The sequence below is a fragment of the Gallinula chloropus genome (genome assembly GCF_964237585.1).
Source record: "Gallinula chloropus genome assembly, chromosome: 1".
Taxonomy (NCBI): Eukaryota; Metazoa; Chordata; class Aves; order Gruiformes; family Rallidae; genus Gallinula; species Gallinula chloropus.
Window position 1 is genome coordinate 83634062 of NC_140085.1, and position 17807 is coordinate 83651868.

A 17807-nucleotide genomic window follows, 5' to 3' on the forward strand; every position below is an offset into this window, starting at 1 on the left:
CATCTCAGCAATAGATGTTTATATCTTTGTAATCTGCTATCCTTTCCAGGACATGCTGGCTATAGCGAGGAAGAAATTCAACAGGAAAGACAAAGGTACTTTGTTCCTTTCCCATAGGATCCCTTTTAACAATTTTGACAACTATTTACAGGTAAGAGTGGTTTAAACCCAACCATGCTTAAACCCAACATCACAGAAGGATATAAAACCACTGCAGCAGCCAAGTCTTTCAGATCGATTCTCTAGCAGCATCAGTAAGACCAGCCAGACATGCTACAGGCATGCTGTTCTTACAGTCGGCCTAATAAAATAGCTTGAATTCTAGGTTATTTTGGTTTTAGTTTGGAATATGATTTTGATTTTATAGGAGTTATAGCAGCTATGATAATTAAAACATGTTAAGGCCCTTAGGAATAGGTAACTAGAACGGTGTGTGCCTCGATCACTATGGAAATCATTGTGGATTCTGAATTAAAACAACGGGTGCTGATTATGGAATTTGAGTCAAAACAACAGGTATCAGAAGAAACTGGTCATGGTTTTGGAAGATCAGCCAAAGATGAAATGAGCATGCACAAGGATGGGACACGCACAAGTGATCACAGTGAGGAAGACTATTGACGACCACCAGAGGACCTCTGCTCAACATAATTGCACATGTGTTTGGGACATTTGAATATAATAATGACTTCCAGGAAATAACATGAATATACTAACCCTTATCCTCCCCTCTTTGTATTTAAAACAATCAGCAAAGGTAAACAACAATTTTTGTAGAATAAATAAAGTGAAGCGATTGAAAGCCAGCCATCGCAAAGGTCAAATTAAGAACTCCGTATTCTATGCAATTTGGAACAATTACTCTGCTAAAAAGTGTATAATTATGTTGCGCTTTGTACTTGTTGATGAACACATCTTTGGTGGAGGTATCCCCTGTGTTCTTCAGGGCTGGAATAAAAGAAGTGCCTGCTTCTCTGGTTTGTGACCACTAAAACTGTGAGACACAAGAATGAGGGTAACATGTACAGCCATGTAATAAAATTTCATCACTTTATATGTTTTTACTGGCTCAAAAATTAAAAAACTAGGAAAGCAGAAATACACAATGTTTGCATAGAAAAGGAGCAGGCACCAGACATGGAAAGGAGCAAATCATTTCTGCTACATGAAACTACCAAGACTCACAGAAGTTTCAGAGCTAAACCAGCCCTTTTACAGGCCCACGAACACTGGAGCTATGCACTTTTCCAGCATTCTAAACAGTCTTAACAATGCCATACATCGCTGTCTCTGTCTAAGAGACACCAGATTTAATACTGAAAACATCCAGGAACTATCCTGTGTGAAATGTGCTAGGACTGAACTAGTGCCCACCTTCAAGAATGATAAAAGAAAGGTAATAGCTCTCAAATACAAGTTCAAAAATTTGCTGGCCTGAAACCTCTGCAGGTAGCCCACCAACAGCTTCAATACCACTTGGGCTGAGGGCCCGAGTACCTAACAGTACCTTAAAACACTTTCAGTCTTTACTAGTGCATACATTTAAAAAATAGTAAATGGGAATCAATAGCTGCGAAACCAAAAGTGAAATTGATGTTCTTAGCATTAAACGTCCACATGCAGTGCACCAGCATCTGCAGTGACATTGATGCTTAGGCTTTTCATAGTGCAGTGAACAAATTTAACTTTCCAATGCTTTGAGGCACTATGATAACACATAATCTAAAAGGCAAAACCTCAAGAAATACCTCCTAAACCAAAAGTGTGAGTATTCAAAGATGTTCCTGGCCTAAAATACACACAGGTATAGAATATAGAATACAGAATATAGAATCTATTTCTCTACTTTTGGCATCTTTTGAAGTGAAAGCCAAAGGGGCCATCACTGAAGGGTATTCTTGGCCTGAAGCCTCCCTTAGAAGTCCTGTCATCCCGGTTTAAAGGCTTTCAATTTCCAGGTGAAAGGTAACACTCCAACTAGCTCCCTAGGTGCTTTTCTGGGCCAGAGCAGCGCTCACTTCAAAACATGCCAAAAATAGAGAAATAGATTCTACATTCTATATTCTATATTCTATATTCTATATTCTATATTCTATATTCTATATTCCATATACAACATGCTATATTCTATATTCTATTCAGCCCAAGTGGTATTGAAGCTGTTGGTGGGTCGCCTGGGGAGGTTTCAGGCCAGCTATGTCTTTTACTCCTGGCTCCTCTGGTTTCGGAGTTATTACTGGACGTTGGGCATGTTTTCAAGGGAGGGCTTCTGAGGCCGTGAACAGCAACTATGGAGCACTTCTGCGGCCATGAACAGCACCTATGGAGATAGCCCCAAGGTTTCCTGGCAAATGAAAGCCCTCAGAGCCACAATGCTAGGGGCTGCTTGTGGGCCGCCTAGGGAGGTTTCAGGCCAGCTATGTTTTTCAGTCATGGCTCCTTGGGTTTGGGAGCTATTGCTGGACGTTCGGCATGTTTTCAAGGGAGTGATTCTGAGGTCATGAACAGCAACTATGGAGCACTTCGTGACATCGAACAACACCTATGGAGATAGCTCAAAGGTTTCCTGGCAAACGAAAGCCCTCAGAGCCACAATGCTAGGGGCTGCTTGCGGGCCGCCTAGTTAGGTTTCAGGCCAGCTATGTCTTTCGGTCGTGACTCCTTTGGTTTGGGAGCTATTGCTGGACTTTCGGCATGATTTACAGGGACCGCTTCTGTGGCAGTGGAGAGCATCTATGGAGATAGCTCGAAAGAGTTCTGGTAAATGAAAGCCCTCAGAGCCACAATGCTAGGGGCTGCTTGTGGGCCATGTGAGGAGGTTTCAGGCCAGCTATGACTTTTAGTCCTGGCTCCTTTGCTTTGGGATCTATTGCTGGACATTCGGCAGGTATTCAAGGGGGTGCTTCTGCCGACACGAACAGCAGCTATAGAGCACTTCTGCCGGCATGAACCGCACCTATGGAGATAGCTCAAAGGTTTCCTGGCAAAGGAAAGCCCTGAGCGCCACAATGCTAAGGGGCTGCTTGTGTGTCACCTGGGGAGGTTTCAGGACAGCTATGTCTTTCAGTCCTGGCTCCTTTGGTTTCGGTGCTATTGCTGGATGTTCGGCATGTTTTTAAAGGTGCGCTTCTGCGCCCGTGAACAGCACCTTTGGAGATATCTCTAATGTTTCCTGGCAAATGATAGCCCTAATAGCCAGAAAGCTAGAGGGTGCTTGTGGGCTGCAAGAGGAGTTTTCAGGTTAGCTATGTCTTTCATTCCTTGTTCCTTTGGATTGAGAGCTATTGCTTGACATTCGGCATTTTTACAAGGGAATGCTTCTGAGGCCGTGAACAGCAGTGATGGAGATAGCTCAAACGTTTGGGAGCTATTGCTGGACGTTCGGCAACTTTGCAATGGAGTGCTTCTGGAGCTGGGAACAGTAACTATGGAGATAAAACAAAGTTTCCAGGCAAATGAAAGCCCTCAGAGCCACAATATTAGGGGTTGCTTGTGGGCCGCCTGGGGAGATTTCAGGCCAGCTATGTCCTTCAGTCCTGGCATCTTTGATTTGGAAGCTATTGCTGGACATTCGGCATGTTGGTCAGTAAGCGCTTCTCGGGCCATGAATTGCAGCTATGGACATAGCTCCAAGTTTCCAAGGTTCCCTGGCAAACGAAAGCCCTCAGAGCCACAATGCTAGGGGCTACTTGTGCGCCCCCTGGGAAGAATTCAGGCCAGCTTTGTCTTTCAGTGCTGGCTCCTTTGGTTTGGGAGCTATTGCTGGACGTTCGGCATGTTGGTCGGGGAGCAATACACGGACCGCAAACTGCAACTATGGAGATACCTCCAAGTTTCCATGGTTCCCTGGCAAACGAAAGCCCTCAGAGCCACAATGCTAGGGGCTGCTTGTGGGCTGCCTGTGGAGCTTTCAGGCCAGCTATGTCTTTTTGTCCTGGCTCCTTTGGTTTGGGAGCTATTGCTGGATGTTCGGCTTGTTGTACGGGAAGCACTTCTCGGGCCATGAACTGCAACTATGGAGATAGCTCCAAGGTTCCAAGGTTCCCTGGCAAATGAAAGCCCTCAGAGCCACAATGCTAGCGGCTGCTTGAGATCCGCATGGGGAGATTTCAGGCCAGCTATATCTCTCGGTCCTGGCTCGTTTGGTTTGGGAGCTATTGCTGGACGTTTGTCATGTTGGCTGGGGAGCACTTCTTGGGCCGTGTACTGCAACAATGGAGATAGCTCCAAGGTTTCCAATGTTCCCTGGCAAACGAAAGCCCTCAGAGCCAGAATGCTAGGGGCTGCTTGTGGGCCGCCATGGGAGCTTCCAGGCTTGCTATGTATTTCTGTTCTGGCTCCTTTGGTTTTGGAGGTACTGCTGGACGTTCGACATGTTGGCCGGGGAGCGCTTCTCGGGCCGCGAACTGCAAGTGTGGAGATAGCTGCAATATTCCAAGATTCCCTGGAAAACGAACGCCCTCAGAGCCACAATGCTATGGTCTGTTTCTGGTCCGCGTGGGGAAATTTCAGGCCAGCTATTTCTTTGGTCCCTGGCTTCTTTGGATTGGGAGCTATTGATGGACGTTCGGCATGTTGGCCGGGGAGATGCTTCTCGGTACGTGAACTGCAACTATGGAGATATCCTCAAGTTTCCCTGGCAAACGAAAGCCCTCAGAGCCACAATGCTAGGGTCTGTTTGTGGTCCATGTGAGGAGATTTCAGGCCAGCTATATCGCTTGGTCCTGGCTGGTTTGGATTGGGAACTACTGCTGTACGTTCGGCATGATCGCCGGGGAGTGCTTTTCAGGCTGCGGTCTTCAACTATGGAGATACCTCCAAGGTTCCCTGGTAAACAAAAGCCCTCAGATCCACAATGATAGGGGCTGCTTGTGGGCCGCCTTGGAAGCATTCTGAACAGCTATGTCTTTCGGTCCTGGCTGGTATGGATTGGGATCTACTGCTGTACATTTTGCGTGTGGGCCGGGGAGCGCTTCTCGGGCAGTGAACTGAAACTATGGAGATAGCTCCAAGGTTCCAATGTTCCCTGGCAAACGAAAGCCCCCAGACAAAAAGTGTTAGGGGCTGCTTGTGGGCCCCCTGGGGAGCTTTCAGGCCAACTATTTCTTTCGGTCCTGGCTCCTTTGGTTTGGGAGCTATTGCTGGACGTTCGGCATGTTGGACGGGGAGCGCTTCTCGGCCCGTGAACTGCAACTATAGAGATAGCGCCATGGTTCCCTGGCAAACGAAAGCCCCCAGACAAAAAGTGTTAGGGGCTGCTTGTGGGCCCCCTGGGGAGCTTTCAGGCCAGTTTTGTGTTTCTGTCCTGGCTTCTTTGGTTTGGGAGCTATTGCTGGACCTTTGGCATGTTGGCCGGGGAGCGATTCTTGTGTCGCGAACTGCAACTATGGAGATAGCTGCAATATTCCAAGGTTCCGTGGCAAATGAAAGCCCTCAGAGCCACAATGGTATGGGTTGCTTGTCGGCACCCTGGGGAGATTCATGGCCAGTTATGTCTTTTGGTGTTGGCTTGTTTGCATTGGGAGCTATTGCTGGACGTTCGGCATTTTGGCCGGGGAGATGCTTCTCAGGATGTGAACTGCTAATATGGAGATAGATCCAAGGTTCCAAGGTTCCCTGGAGAACGAAAGCCCTCAGAGCCACAATGCTAGGGGCTGCTTGTGAGACACCTGGGGAGATTTCCGGCCAGATCTGTGTTTCGGTCCTGGATCCTTTGGTTTGGGAGCTATAGCTGGACGTTCGGCATGTTGGTCGGGGAGCGCATCTCGGGACACGAACTGCCACTATGGAGATACCTCCAAGATTCCAAGGTTTCCTGGTAAAAGAAAGCCCTCAGAGCCACAATGCTAGGGGCTGCTTGTGGGACACCTGGGGAGATTTCAGGCCAGGTATATCTCTCGGTCCTGTCTGCTTTGGTTTGGGAGCTATTGCTGGACGTTTGGTATGTTGGCCGTGGAGCGCTTCTCGGGCCGCGAACTGCAACTATGGAGATAGCTCCAAGGGTCCCTGGCAAACCAAAGCCCTCAGAGCCAGAATGCTAGGGGCTGCTTGTGGGCCGCCTGGGGAGCTTTCAGGCCAGCTATACCTTTTGGTCCTGGCTTCTTTGGTTTGGGAGCTATTACTGGAAGTTCGGCATGTTGCCTGGGGAGCACTTCTCAGGCCGTGAACTGCAACTATGGAGATACCTCCAATGTTTCCTGGCAAACAAAAGCCCTCAGAGCCAGAATGCTAGGGGCTGCTTGTGGGCCACCTGGGGAGCTTTCAGGCCAGCTATGTATTTAGGTCCTGGCTTCTTTGGTTTGGAAGCTATTGCTGAACGTTCTGCATGTTGGCCGGGGAGCGCTTCTTGGGCTGCGAACTGCAACTATGAATTTAGCTCCAAGGTTCCAAGGTTCCCTGCAAACGAAAGGCCTCAGAACCACAATGCTATGGACTGCTTGTGGGCCGCCTGGGGAGCTTTCAGGCCAGCTATGTGCTTTTGTCCTGGCTCCTTTGGTTTGGGAGCTATTGCTGGACGTTTGGCATGTTCGCTGGGGAGCGTCTCTCGGGCTGCGAACTGCAACTATGTATAAATCTCCAAGGTTCCCTGGCAAACGAAAGACCCCAGATCCACAATGGTAGGGGCTACTTGTGGGCCGCCTGGGGAGGTTTCAGGCCAGCTATGTCTTTCAGTCCTGGCTCCTTTGGTTTGGGAGCTATTGCTGGGCGTTCGGAATGTTGGACGGGGAGTGCTTCTCGGCCCATAAGACGCAACAACGGAGATATCTCCAAGGTTCCCTGGTAAACTAAAGCTCTGAGAGCCACACTTCTACAGGCTGCTGGTGGCCACCTGGGGAGCTTTCAAGCCAGCTACGACTTTTGGTCCTGGCTGCTTTGGTTTGGGAGCTATTGCTGGAGGTTCAGCATGTTGGCCGGGGAGCGCTTCTCGGTCCGCGAAATGTAATTATTGAAATACTGCCTAGCTGCCCTTGCAAACAAAAGCCCTCAGATCCACAATGCTAGGGGCGTTTGTGGGCCCCCTAGGGAGCTTTCAGGCCAGCTAGGTCTTTTGGTCCTGGCTCTTTTGATTTGGGAGCTATTGCTGGACGTTCTGCATGTTGGCCGGGGAGCGCTTCTCGGGCCGCGAACTGCAATTATGAAGATACCACCTATGTTCCCTGGCAAACGAAAGCCCTCAGATGCACAATGGTAGGGGCTGCTTGTGGGCCGCCTGGGGAGCTTTCAGGCCAGGTATGTCTTTTGGTCCTGGCTCCTTTGGTTTGGGAGTTATACTGGACGTTCTGCATGTTGGCCGGGGAGTGTTTCTCGAGCCGCGAACTGCAACTATGGAGATACTTCCAATTTTCCAAGGTCCCCCGTCAATCGAAAGCACCCAGACCCACACTTATAGGGGCTGTTTGTGGGCTGCCTGGGGTGCTTTCAGGCCCGCTATGTCTTTCTGTCCTGTCTCTTTGGTTTGGAAGCTATTGCTGAACGGTGGGCATGTTGCCCATGGAGCGCTTGTCGGGCCGAGAACTGCAGCTATGTGTTTAGCTCCAAGGTTCGCTGGCAAATGAAAGTACTCAGAGCCACAATGCTAGGGTCTGCTTCTGTGCTGCCATTGGGAGATTTCAGGCCAGGTATGTCTTTTGGTCCTGGCTCCTTTGGTTTCAGAGCTATTGCTGGACTTTCGGCATGTTGGTCGGGGAGCTCTTCTAGGGCCGCGAGCTGCAACTGTGGAGAGTCCTCAATGGATCCCTGGCAAACGAAAGGCATCAGAACCACAATGCTAGGGGTCTGCTTGTGGTCCTCCTGGGGAGCTTTCAGGCCAGCTACGACTTTTGGTCCTGGCTGCTTTGGCTTGGGAGCTATTGCTGGAAGTTCAGATGTTGGCCGGGGGGCGCTTCTAGGGCTGCGAACTGCAACTATGAAGATACCAGCTAGGTTCCCAGCAAAGGAAAGCTCTCAGAGGCACAATACTAGGGGCTGTTTGTGGGCCGCCTGGGGAGCTTTCAGGCCAGCTATGTCTTTCAGTCCTGGCTCCTTTGGTTTGGGAGCTATTGCGGGAAGTTCAGATGTTGGCCGAGGGGCGCATCTCGGGCCGCGAACTGCAAATATGGAGATAGCTCCAAGGTTCCAATGTTCCCTGACAAAGGAAAGCCCTCAGAGCAAGAATGCTAGGGGCTGCGTGTGGGCCACCTGGAGAGCTTTAAAGCCAGCTATGTGTTTCGGTCCTGGCTGCTTTGGTTTGGGAGCTATTGCTGGACATTCGGCTTGTTGGACGTGGAGTGCCTTTCAAGCCGCGAACTGCAACTATGCATAAATCTCCAAAGTTCCCTGGAAAACGAAAGCCCTCAGAGCCACACTTCTAGGGGCTGCTAGTGGCCGCCTGGGGAGCTTTCAGGCCAGCTATGTCTTTGGGTCCTGGCTCCTTTGGTTTTGGAGCTATTGTTGAACAGTGGGAATTTTGGCCATGGAGCGCTTCTCGGGCGCGAAATGCAGCTATGGATCTAGTTCCAAGGTCCAGTGGCAAATGAAAGCCCTCAGAACCACAATGCTAGCGGCTGCTTGTGGGCCACCTGGGGAGCTTTCAGGCCAGCTATGTCTTCTGGTCCTGGCTCCTTTGGTTTGGGAGCAATTGCTGGACGTTCAGCATGTTGGCCGGGGAGAGCTTCTCGGGCTGCGAACTGCAACTATGTAGATTCCTCCATGGATCCTTGCAAACGAAAGGCCTCAGAGCCACAATGCTAGGGGCTGCTTGTGGGCCCCCTGGGGAGCTTTCAAGCCAGATATATCTTTCAGTCCTGACTTCTTTCTTTTGGGAGCTATTGCTGGACGTTCGTCATGTGGGCCGGAGAGCCCTTCTCGAGCCGCGAACTGCAACTATGAAGATACCGCCTAAGTTCCCTGCAAACGAAAGCCCTCAGAGCCACAATGCTAGGGGCTGCTTGTGGGCCGCCTGGGGAGCTTTCAGGCCAGCTATGTCTTTTGGTCCTGGCTCCTTGGTTTGGGAGATATTGCTGCACGTTCAGCATATTAGCCTGGGAGCGCTTATCGGGCAACGAACTGCAACTATGGAGATTCCTCCATGGATCCTTGTAAATGAAATGCCTCAGAGCCACAATGCTAGGGGCTGCTTGTGGCCGCCTTGGGAGCTTTCAGGTCAGCTATATCTTTCGGTCCTGGCTCCTTTGGTTTGGGAACTACTGCTGAACTTTCAGCATGTAGGCTGGGGAGCCCTTCTTGGGCCGCGAACCACAATTAAGGAGATACCCCCTTGGTTCCCTGGTAAACGAAAGTCCTCAGAGCCACAATGCTAGGGGCTACTTGTAAGGGGCCTGGAGAGCTTTCAAGCAAGCTATGTCTTTCAGTCCTGGCTCCTTTGGTTTGGGAGCTATTGCTGGACATTCGGCTTGTTGGACGTGGTGTTCTTTTCAGGCCGCAAAATGCAACTATGAAAATATCTCCAAAGTTCCCTGGAAAACAAAAACCCTCAAAGCCACACTTCTACGGGCTGCTGGTGGCTGCCTGGGGAGCTGTCAGGCCAGCTATGTCTTTTGGTCCTGGCTGCTTTGGTTTGGGAGCTATTGCTGGACGTTCGGCGTGTTGGCCAGGGAGTGCTTCCCAGGCCATCAAGTGCAACTATGGAGATAGCTCCAATGTTCCAAGGTTCCCTGGCAAACAAAAGGCCTCAGAACCACAATGCTAGGGGCTGCTTTTGGGCTGCCTGGGGAGCTTTCAGGCCAGCTATGTTTTTCGGTCCTGGCTCCTTTGATTTGGGAGCTATTATTGGACTTTCAGCATGTTCGCCAGGGAGCCCTTGTCGGGCCGCGAACTGCAACTATGGAGATAGCTCCAATGGTCCAAAGTTCCCTGGGAAAAGCAAGCCCTCAGAGCCACAATGCCAGGGGTTGCTTGTGAGCTGCCTGGGGAGCTTTTAGGACAGCTATATATTTCAGTACTGGCTCTTTTGCTTTGGGAGCTATTACTGGAATTTCGGCATGTTGGCTGCAGAGCGCTTCTCAGGCCGTGAACTGCAACTAAGGAGATACCTCCAAGGTTCCAATGTTTCCTGGCAAACGAAAGCCCTCAGAGCCAGAATGCTAGGGGCTGCTTGTGGGTCGTCTTTAGAGCTTTCAAACCAGCTATGACTTTCGGTCCTGGCTCTTTGGTTTGGGAGCTATTGCTGGACGATTGGCATGTTGGCCGGCGAGCGCTTCTCGGGCCGTGAACTGCAACAATGGAGATAGCTCCAAGGTTCGCAAGAAAGGTAGGTGCTGATGGTGGTCCACCATGGGAAATTTTGGGACAGCTATGTCTTTCAGTGCTGGCTCCTTTGGTTTGGGAGTTATAATGGACATTCGGCATGTTAGCTGTGGAGCGCTTCTCGGGCCGCGAACTGCAACTATGAAGATATCGCCTAAGATCCCTGGCAAACAAAAGCCCACAGTGCCACAATGCTAGGAGCTGATTTTGGGCCACCTGGTGAGCTTTCAGGCCAGCTATGTCTTCTGGTCCTGGCTCCTTTGGTTTGGTAGCTATTGCTGGACATTCAGCATGTTGGCCGGGGAGCATTTTTCGGACCGTGAACTTCAACTATGGAGATAGCTCCAAGTTTCTAAGTTCCCCTGGCTAACCAAAGCCCTCAGAGCCACAATGCAAGTTGGTGCTTGTGGGATGCCTGGGGAGCTTTCAGGCCAGCTATGGCTTTCGGTTCTGGCTCCTTTGGAGCTATTGCTTGACGTTCAGATGTTGGCCGGGGAGCGTTTCTCGGGCTGCAAACTGCAACTATGGAGATACCTCCAAGGTTCCAAGGTCACCTGGCTAACGAAAGCCTTCAGAGTCACAGTGATAGGGGCTGCTTGTGGGCCACATGGGGAGCTTTCAGGCCAGCTAGGTCTTTCGGTCCTGGCTCCTTTGCTTTGGGAGCTCTTGCTGGATGTTCGGCTTGTTGGCTGTGTAGTGCTTCTTGGGCCGCTAACTGCAACTATGCAGATATCTCCAAAGTTCCTGGGAAAACAAAAGCCCTCAGAGCCACACTTCTACAGGCTTCTGGTGGCCACCTGGGGAACTTTAAGGCCAGCTATGTATTTGGGTACTGGCTCTTTGGTTTGGGAGCTATTGCTGAACGGTGGCAATTTTGGTCAGGGAGCGCTTCTCGGGCCGCGAAATGCAGCTATGTATCTAGCTCTAAGGTTTGCTGTCAAATGAAATCCCTCAGAGCCAAAATGCTAGGGGCTGTTTGTGGGCCGCCTGGGGAGCTTTCAGGCCAGCTATGTCTTTTGGTCCTGTCTTTTCTGGTTTGGGAGCTATTGCTGAACGTTCGGCATGTTGGCCGGGGAGTGCTTCTCGCGCCGTGAACTGCAACTATGTAGATACCGCCTAGGTTCCCTGGCAAATGAAATGCCTCAGATCCACAATGCTAGGGGCTGCTTATGGGCCGCAAAGGGATCTTTCAGGCCAGCTATGTCTTCTTTTCCTGGCTCCTTTGGTTTGGGGGCTATTGCTGGACGTTCGGTATTTTGGTTCGGGAGCGTTTCTCGGGCTGCGAACTTCAACTATGGAGATACCTCCAAGGTTCTAATGTTTCCTGGCAAACGAAAGCCCTCAGAGCCACAATGCTAGGGGCTGCTTGTGGGCCGCTTGTAGAGCTTTCCAACCAGCTATTTCTTTCAGTCCTGGCTCTTTGGTTTGAGAGCTATTGCTGAACGTTCTGCATGTTGGTCAGGGAGCGCTTCTCGGGCTGAGAACTGCAACTATGGATTTAGCTCCAAGGTTTGCTGGCAAACAAAAGTCCTATAAGCCACAGTGCTAGGGGCTGCTTGTGGGCCTCCTGGGGAGCTTTCAGGCCAGCTATGAATTTTCATCCTGGCTCCTTTAGTTTGAGAGCTATTGCTGGACGTTCTGCATGTTGGCTGGAGAGCGCTTCTCGGGCCGCAAACTGCAACTATGGAGACAGCTCAAAGGTTCCCTGGCAAACGAAAGCCCTCAGAGCCCCAATGCTAGGGGCTGCTTGTGGGCCGCCTGGGGAGCTTTCAGGCCAGCTATGTCTTTCAGTCCTGGTTCCTTTGGTTTGAGAGCTATTGCTGGACATTTGGCATGTTGGCCGGGGAGCGCTTCTCGGGCCACGAACTGCACGTATGTAGATAGTTCCAATATTCTAAAGTTCCCTGGAAAACGAAAGCCCTCAGATCCAAAATGTTAGCATCTGGACGGAAGCTCCACAGGCTTCCCACAAGCACACCCTAGCAATCTTTCTCTGAGGGCTTTTGTTTGCCAGGGAAAATTGGAACCTTGGCGCTATCTTCATAGTTGCAGTTCACGGCCCTAGAAGCAATCCCCGGCCAACATGTGGAATGTGCAGCGATAGCTCCCCATGAAAAGGAGCCACGACCGAAAGACAAAGTTGGCCTGAAAACTCATCAGGCTGCCCACAAGCAGCCCCTAGCATTGTGGCTCTGAGGGCTTTCGTTTTTTCAGGGAACCTTGGAACCGAGGAGTTATCACCATAGTTGCAGTTCGTGGCCCGAGAAGAGCTCCCTGACCAACATGCTGAACATCCAGCAATAGCTCCCAAACCAAATGAACAGGGACAGAAAGACATAGCTGGCCTGAAATCTCCCCTGGCAGCCCAAAAACAGCCCTAAGCATTGTGGATCTGAGGGCTTTCTTTTGCCAGGGATCCTTGGAGCTATCTCCATACTTGTAGTTCGCGGACCGAAATACGCTCCCTGGCTAACATTCTGAACGTCCAGCAATTGGTCCAAACCAAAAGAGCCAGGACCAAAAGACATAGCTGGCCTGAAAGCTCACCAGGCGGCCCACAAGCAGCTCCTAGCACTGTGAATCTGAGGGCTTTCATTTGCAGAGAACCTTGGAATCTTGGAGGTATCCCCATAGTTACAGTTCGCGGCTCGATATACACTCCCCAGGAAACATGCCGAACGTCCAGCAATAGCTCCCAAACCAAAGGAGCCAGGACCGAAAGACATAGCTGGCCTGAAATCTCCAAAGGCGGCCAACAAGCAGCCACTAGCATTGTGGCGCTGAGGCCTTTCATTTGCCAGGGAACCTTGGAACCTTGGAGGTATCTTCACAGTTATAGTTCGCGGCCTGAGAATCGCTCCCCAGCCAACACGCCGAACATCCAGCAATAGCTCCCAAATCCAAGTAGCCAGGACAGAAAGACATAGGTGAACGGAATGCTCCCCAGGCGGCGCACAAGCAGCCCCTAGCATTGTGGCTGTGAGGTCTTTCGTTTGCCAGGGAATCTTGGAACCTTGGAAGTATCTACATAGTTGCAGTTCGTGGCCCATGAAGCGCTCCCTGGCCAACATGCAGAACGTCCAGTAATAGATCCCAAACTAAAGAAGCCAGGACCGAAAGACCTAGCTGGCATGAAAGCTCCCCAGGCGGCCCACAACAGCCCCTAGCACTGTGAATCTGAGGGCTTTCATTTGCAGAGAACCTTGGAATCTTGGAGGTATCCCCATAGTTACAGTTCGTGGCTCGATATACACTCCCCAGGAAACATGCCGAACGTCCAGCAATAGCTCCCAAACCAAAGGAGCCAGGACCGAAAGACATAGCTGGCCTGAAATCTCCAAAGGCGGCCAACAAGCATCCATTAGCATTGTGGCACTGAGGCCTTTCATTTGCCAGGGAACCTTGGAACCTTGGAGGTATCTTCATAGTTATAGTTCGCGGCCTGAGAATCGCTCCCGAGCAATCACGCTGAACGTCCAGCAATAGCTCCCAAACCCAAGCAGCCAGGACCGAAAGACCTAACTGGCCTGAAAGCTGCCAAGGGGGCCCCCAAGTAGCCCCTAGCAGTTTGGCTCGGGGGTTTTGCTGGGCAGGGAACCTTGGAGGTACCTCCAAGGTTGCAGTTCGCGGCCCAAGAAGCACTCTCCGGCCAACATGCGTAACATCCAGCAATAGCTCCCAAACTGAAGGAGCCAGGACCCAAAGACCTAGCTGGCCTGAAAGCTCCCCAGAGGGCCAACAAGCAGCCCCTAGCACTTTGGCTCTGGGGTCTTTTGTTGGGCAGGGAACCTGGGAGGTACCTGCAAGGTTGCAGTTTGCGGCCCGAGAAGCACTCTCCGGCCAACAAACCAAACGTCCAGCAATAGCTCCCAAACCAAAGGGGCCAGGACCGAAAGAACTAGCTGGCCTGAAAGCTCCCCAGGGGGCACACAAGCAACCCCTATAAGTTTGGCTCTGTGGGCTTTCGTTGGCCAGGGAACCTTGGAGGTACCTGCAAGGTTGCAGTTCGCGGCCCGAGAAGCACTCTCCTGCACCCATACCAAACGTCCAGCAATAGCTCCCAAACCATAGGAGCCAGGACCGAAAGACATAGCTAGCCATAAAGCTCCCCAGGGGGCCCACAAGCAGACCCTAGCAGTTTGGGTCGGCGGGCTTTCGTTGGGTAGGGAACCTTGGAGGATTCTGCAAGGTTGCACTTCGCAGCCGAGAAGCAATCTCCGACCAACATGCCAAATGTCCAGCCATAGCTCCCAAACCAAAGGAGACAGGACCGAAAGACCTAGCTGGCCTGAAAGCTCCCCAGGGGGCCCACAAGCAGCCACCAGCACTTTGGCTCTGGGGACTTTCGTTGGCAAGGGAACCTGGGAGGTACCTGCAAGGTTGCAGTTCGCAGCCCGAGAAGCACTCTCCGGCCAACATGCCAAGATTCCAGCAATAGCTCCCAAACGAAAGGAGCCAGGACCCAAAGACCTAGCTGGTCTGCAAGATCACCAGGGGGCCCACAAGCAGCCCCTCTCCATTTGGGTCTGGGGGCTTTCGTTGGCCAGGGAAACTTGGAGGAACCTAAAAGTTTGCATTTCGTGGCCTGAGAAGCACTCTCCGGCACCCAAACAAAACGTCCAGCAATAGCTCCCAAACCATAGGAGCCAGGACCGAAAGACATACCTGGCCATAAAGCCCCCCAGGGTGGCCAGAAGCAGACTCTAGCAGTTTGGGTCTGGGGGCTTTCGTTGGGCAGGGAACCTTGGAGGTTTCTGCAAGGATGCACTTCGCAGCCGAGAAGCAATCTCCGACCAACATGCCAAATGTCCAGCCATAGCTCCCAAACCAAAGGAGCCAGGACCCAAAGACCTAGCTGGCCTGAAATCTGCCAAGGGGGCCCCCAAGTAGCCCCTAGCAGTTTGGCTCGGGGGATTTTGCTGGGCAGGGAACCTTGGAGGTACCTGCAAGGTTGCAGTTCGCGGCCCAAGAAGCACTCTCTGGCCAACATGCCCAACGTCCAGCAACAGCTCCCAAACCAAAGGAGCCAGGACCCAAAGAAAGAGCTGGCCTGAGAGTCCCCCAGGGGGCCCCCAAGCAGCCCCTCTCCATTTGGGTCTGGGGGCTTTCGCTGGGCAGGGAACCAGGGAGGTACCTCCAAGGTTGCAGTTGGCGGCCCGAGAAGCACTCTCCGGCCAACATGCCAAAGGTCCAGCGACTGCTCCCAAACCGAAGGAGCCAGGACCCAAAGACCTAGCTGGACTGAAGGGGCCCCAGGGGGCCCCCAAGCAGCCCCTCTCAATTTGGGTCTGGGGGCTTTTGCTGGGCCGGGAACCTGTGAGGTACCTGCAAGATTGCAGTTCGCGACCCAACAAGCACTCTCCGGCCAACATGCCCAACGTCCAGCAACAGCTCCCAAACTGATGGAGCCAGGACCCAAAGACCTAGCTGGCCTGAGAGCCCCCCAGGGGGCCCCCAAGCAGCCCCTCTCAATTTGGGTCTGGGGGCTTTCGTTGGGCCGGGAACCTGGGAGGTACCTGCCCGGTTGCAGGTCGCGGCCCGAGAAGCACTCTCCGGCCAACATGCCAAACGTCCAGCGACTGCTCCCAAAGCGAAGGAGCCAGGACCCAAAGACCTAGCTGGCCTGAAGGGGCCCCAGGGGGCCCCTAAGCAGCCCCTCTCAATTTGGGTCTGGGGGCTTTCGTTGGGCCGGGAACCTGGGAGGTACCTGCCAGGTTGCAGGTCGCGGCCCGAGAAGCACTCTCCGGCCAACATGCCAAGGTCCAGCGACTGCCCCCAAAGCGAAGGAGCCAGGACCCAAAGACCTAGCTGGCCTAAGAGCCCCAGGGGGCCCCCAAGCAGCCCCTCTCAATTTGGGTCTGGGGGCTTTCGTTGGGCCGGGAACCTGGGAGGTACCTGCCAGGTTGCAGGTCGCGGCCCGAGAAGCACTCTCCGGCCAATATGCCAAACGTCCAGCGACTGCTCCCAAACCGAAGGAGCCAGGACCCAAAGACCTAGCTGGCCTGAAGGGGCCCCAGGGGGCCCCCAAGCAGCCCCTCTCAATTTGGGTCTGGGGGCTTTCGTTGGGCCGGGAACCTGGGAGGTACCTGCCAGGTTGCAGGTCGCGGCCCGAGAAGCACTCTCCGGCCAACATGCCCAAGGTCCAGCGACTGTTCCCAAAGCGAAGGAGCCAGGACCCAAAGACCTAGCTGGCCTGAAGGGGCCCCAGGGGGCCCCCAAGCAGCCCCTCTCAATTTGGGTCTGGGGGCTTTCGCTGGGCAGAGAACCTGGGAGGTACCTCCAAGGTTGCAGTTCGCGGCCCAAGAAGCACTCTCTGGCCAACATGCCCAACGTACAGCAACAGCTCCCAAACTGAAGGAGCCAGGACCCAAAGACAGAGCTGGCCTGAGAACCCCCAGGGGGCCCACAAGCAGCCCCTCTCAATTTGGGTCTGGGGGCTTTCTCTGGGCAGGGAACCTGGGAGGTACCTGCAAGGTTGCAGTTTGCGGCCTCAGAAGATCTCTCCGGCCAACATGCCCAACGTCCAGCAACATCTCCCAAATTGAAGGAGCCAGGACCAAAAGACCTAGCTGGCCTGAGAGCCCCCCAGGGGGCCCCCAAGCAGCCCCTCTCAATTTGGGTCTGGGGGTTTTCGTTGGGCCGGGAACCTGGGTGGTACCTGCAAGGTTGCAGTTGGCGACCCGAGAAGCACTCTCCGGCCAACATGCCAAACGTCCAGCGACTGCTCCCAAAGCGAAGGAGCCAGGACCCAATGACCTAGCTGGCCTGAAGGTGCCCCAGGGGGCCCCCAAGCAGCCCCTCTCAATTTGGGTCTGGGGGCTTTCTTTGGGGAGGGAACCTGGAAGATAAGTGCAAGGTTGCAGTTCGCGGCCCGAGAAGCACTCTCCTGCACCCATACCAAACGTCCAGCAATAGCTCCCAAACCATAGGAGCCAGGACCGAAAGACATAGCTGGCCATAAAGCTCCCCAGGGTGCCCACAAGCAGACCCTAGCAGTTTGGGATGGGGGGCTTTCGTTGGGTAGGGAACCTTGGAGGTTTCTGCAAGGTTGCACTTCACAGCCGAGAAGCAATCTCCGACCAACATGCCAAATGTCCAGCCATAGCTCCCAAACCAAAGGAGCCAGGACCGAAAGGCCTAGTTGGCCTGAAAGCCACCCAGGGGGCCCCCAAGCAGCCCCTCTCAATTTGGGTCTGGGGGCTTTCATTGGGCCGGGAACCTGGGAGGTACCTGCAAGGTTGCAGTTCGCGACCCAAGAAGCACTCTCCGGCCAACATGGAAAAAGTCCAGCAACAGCTCCCAAACTGATGGAGCCAGGACCCAAATACCTAGCTGGCCTGAGAGCCCCCCAGAGGGCTCCCAAGCAGCCCCTCTCAATTTGGGTCTGGGGGCTTTCGTTGGGCCGGGAACCTGGGAGGTACCTGCCCGGTTGCAGTTCGCGGCCCGAGAATCACTCTCCGGCCAACATGCCAAACGTCCAGCGACTGCTCCCAAAGCGAAGGAGCCAGGACCCAAAGACCTAGCTGGCCTGAAGTGGCCCCAGGGGGCCCCCAAGCAGCCCC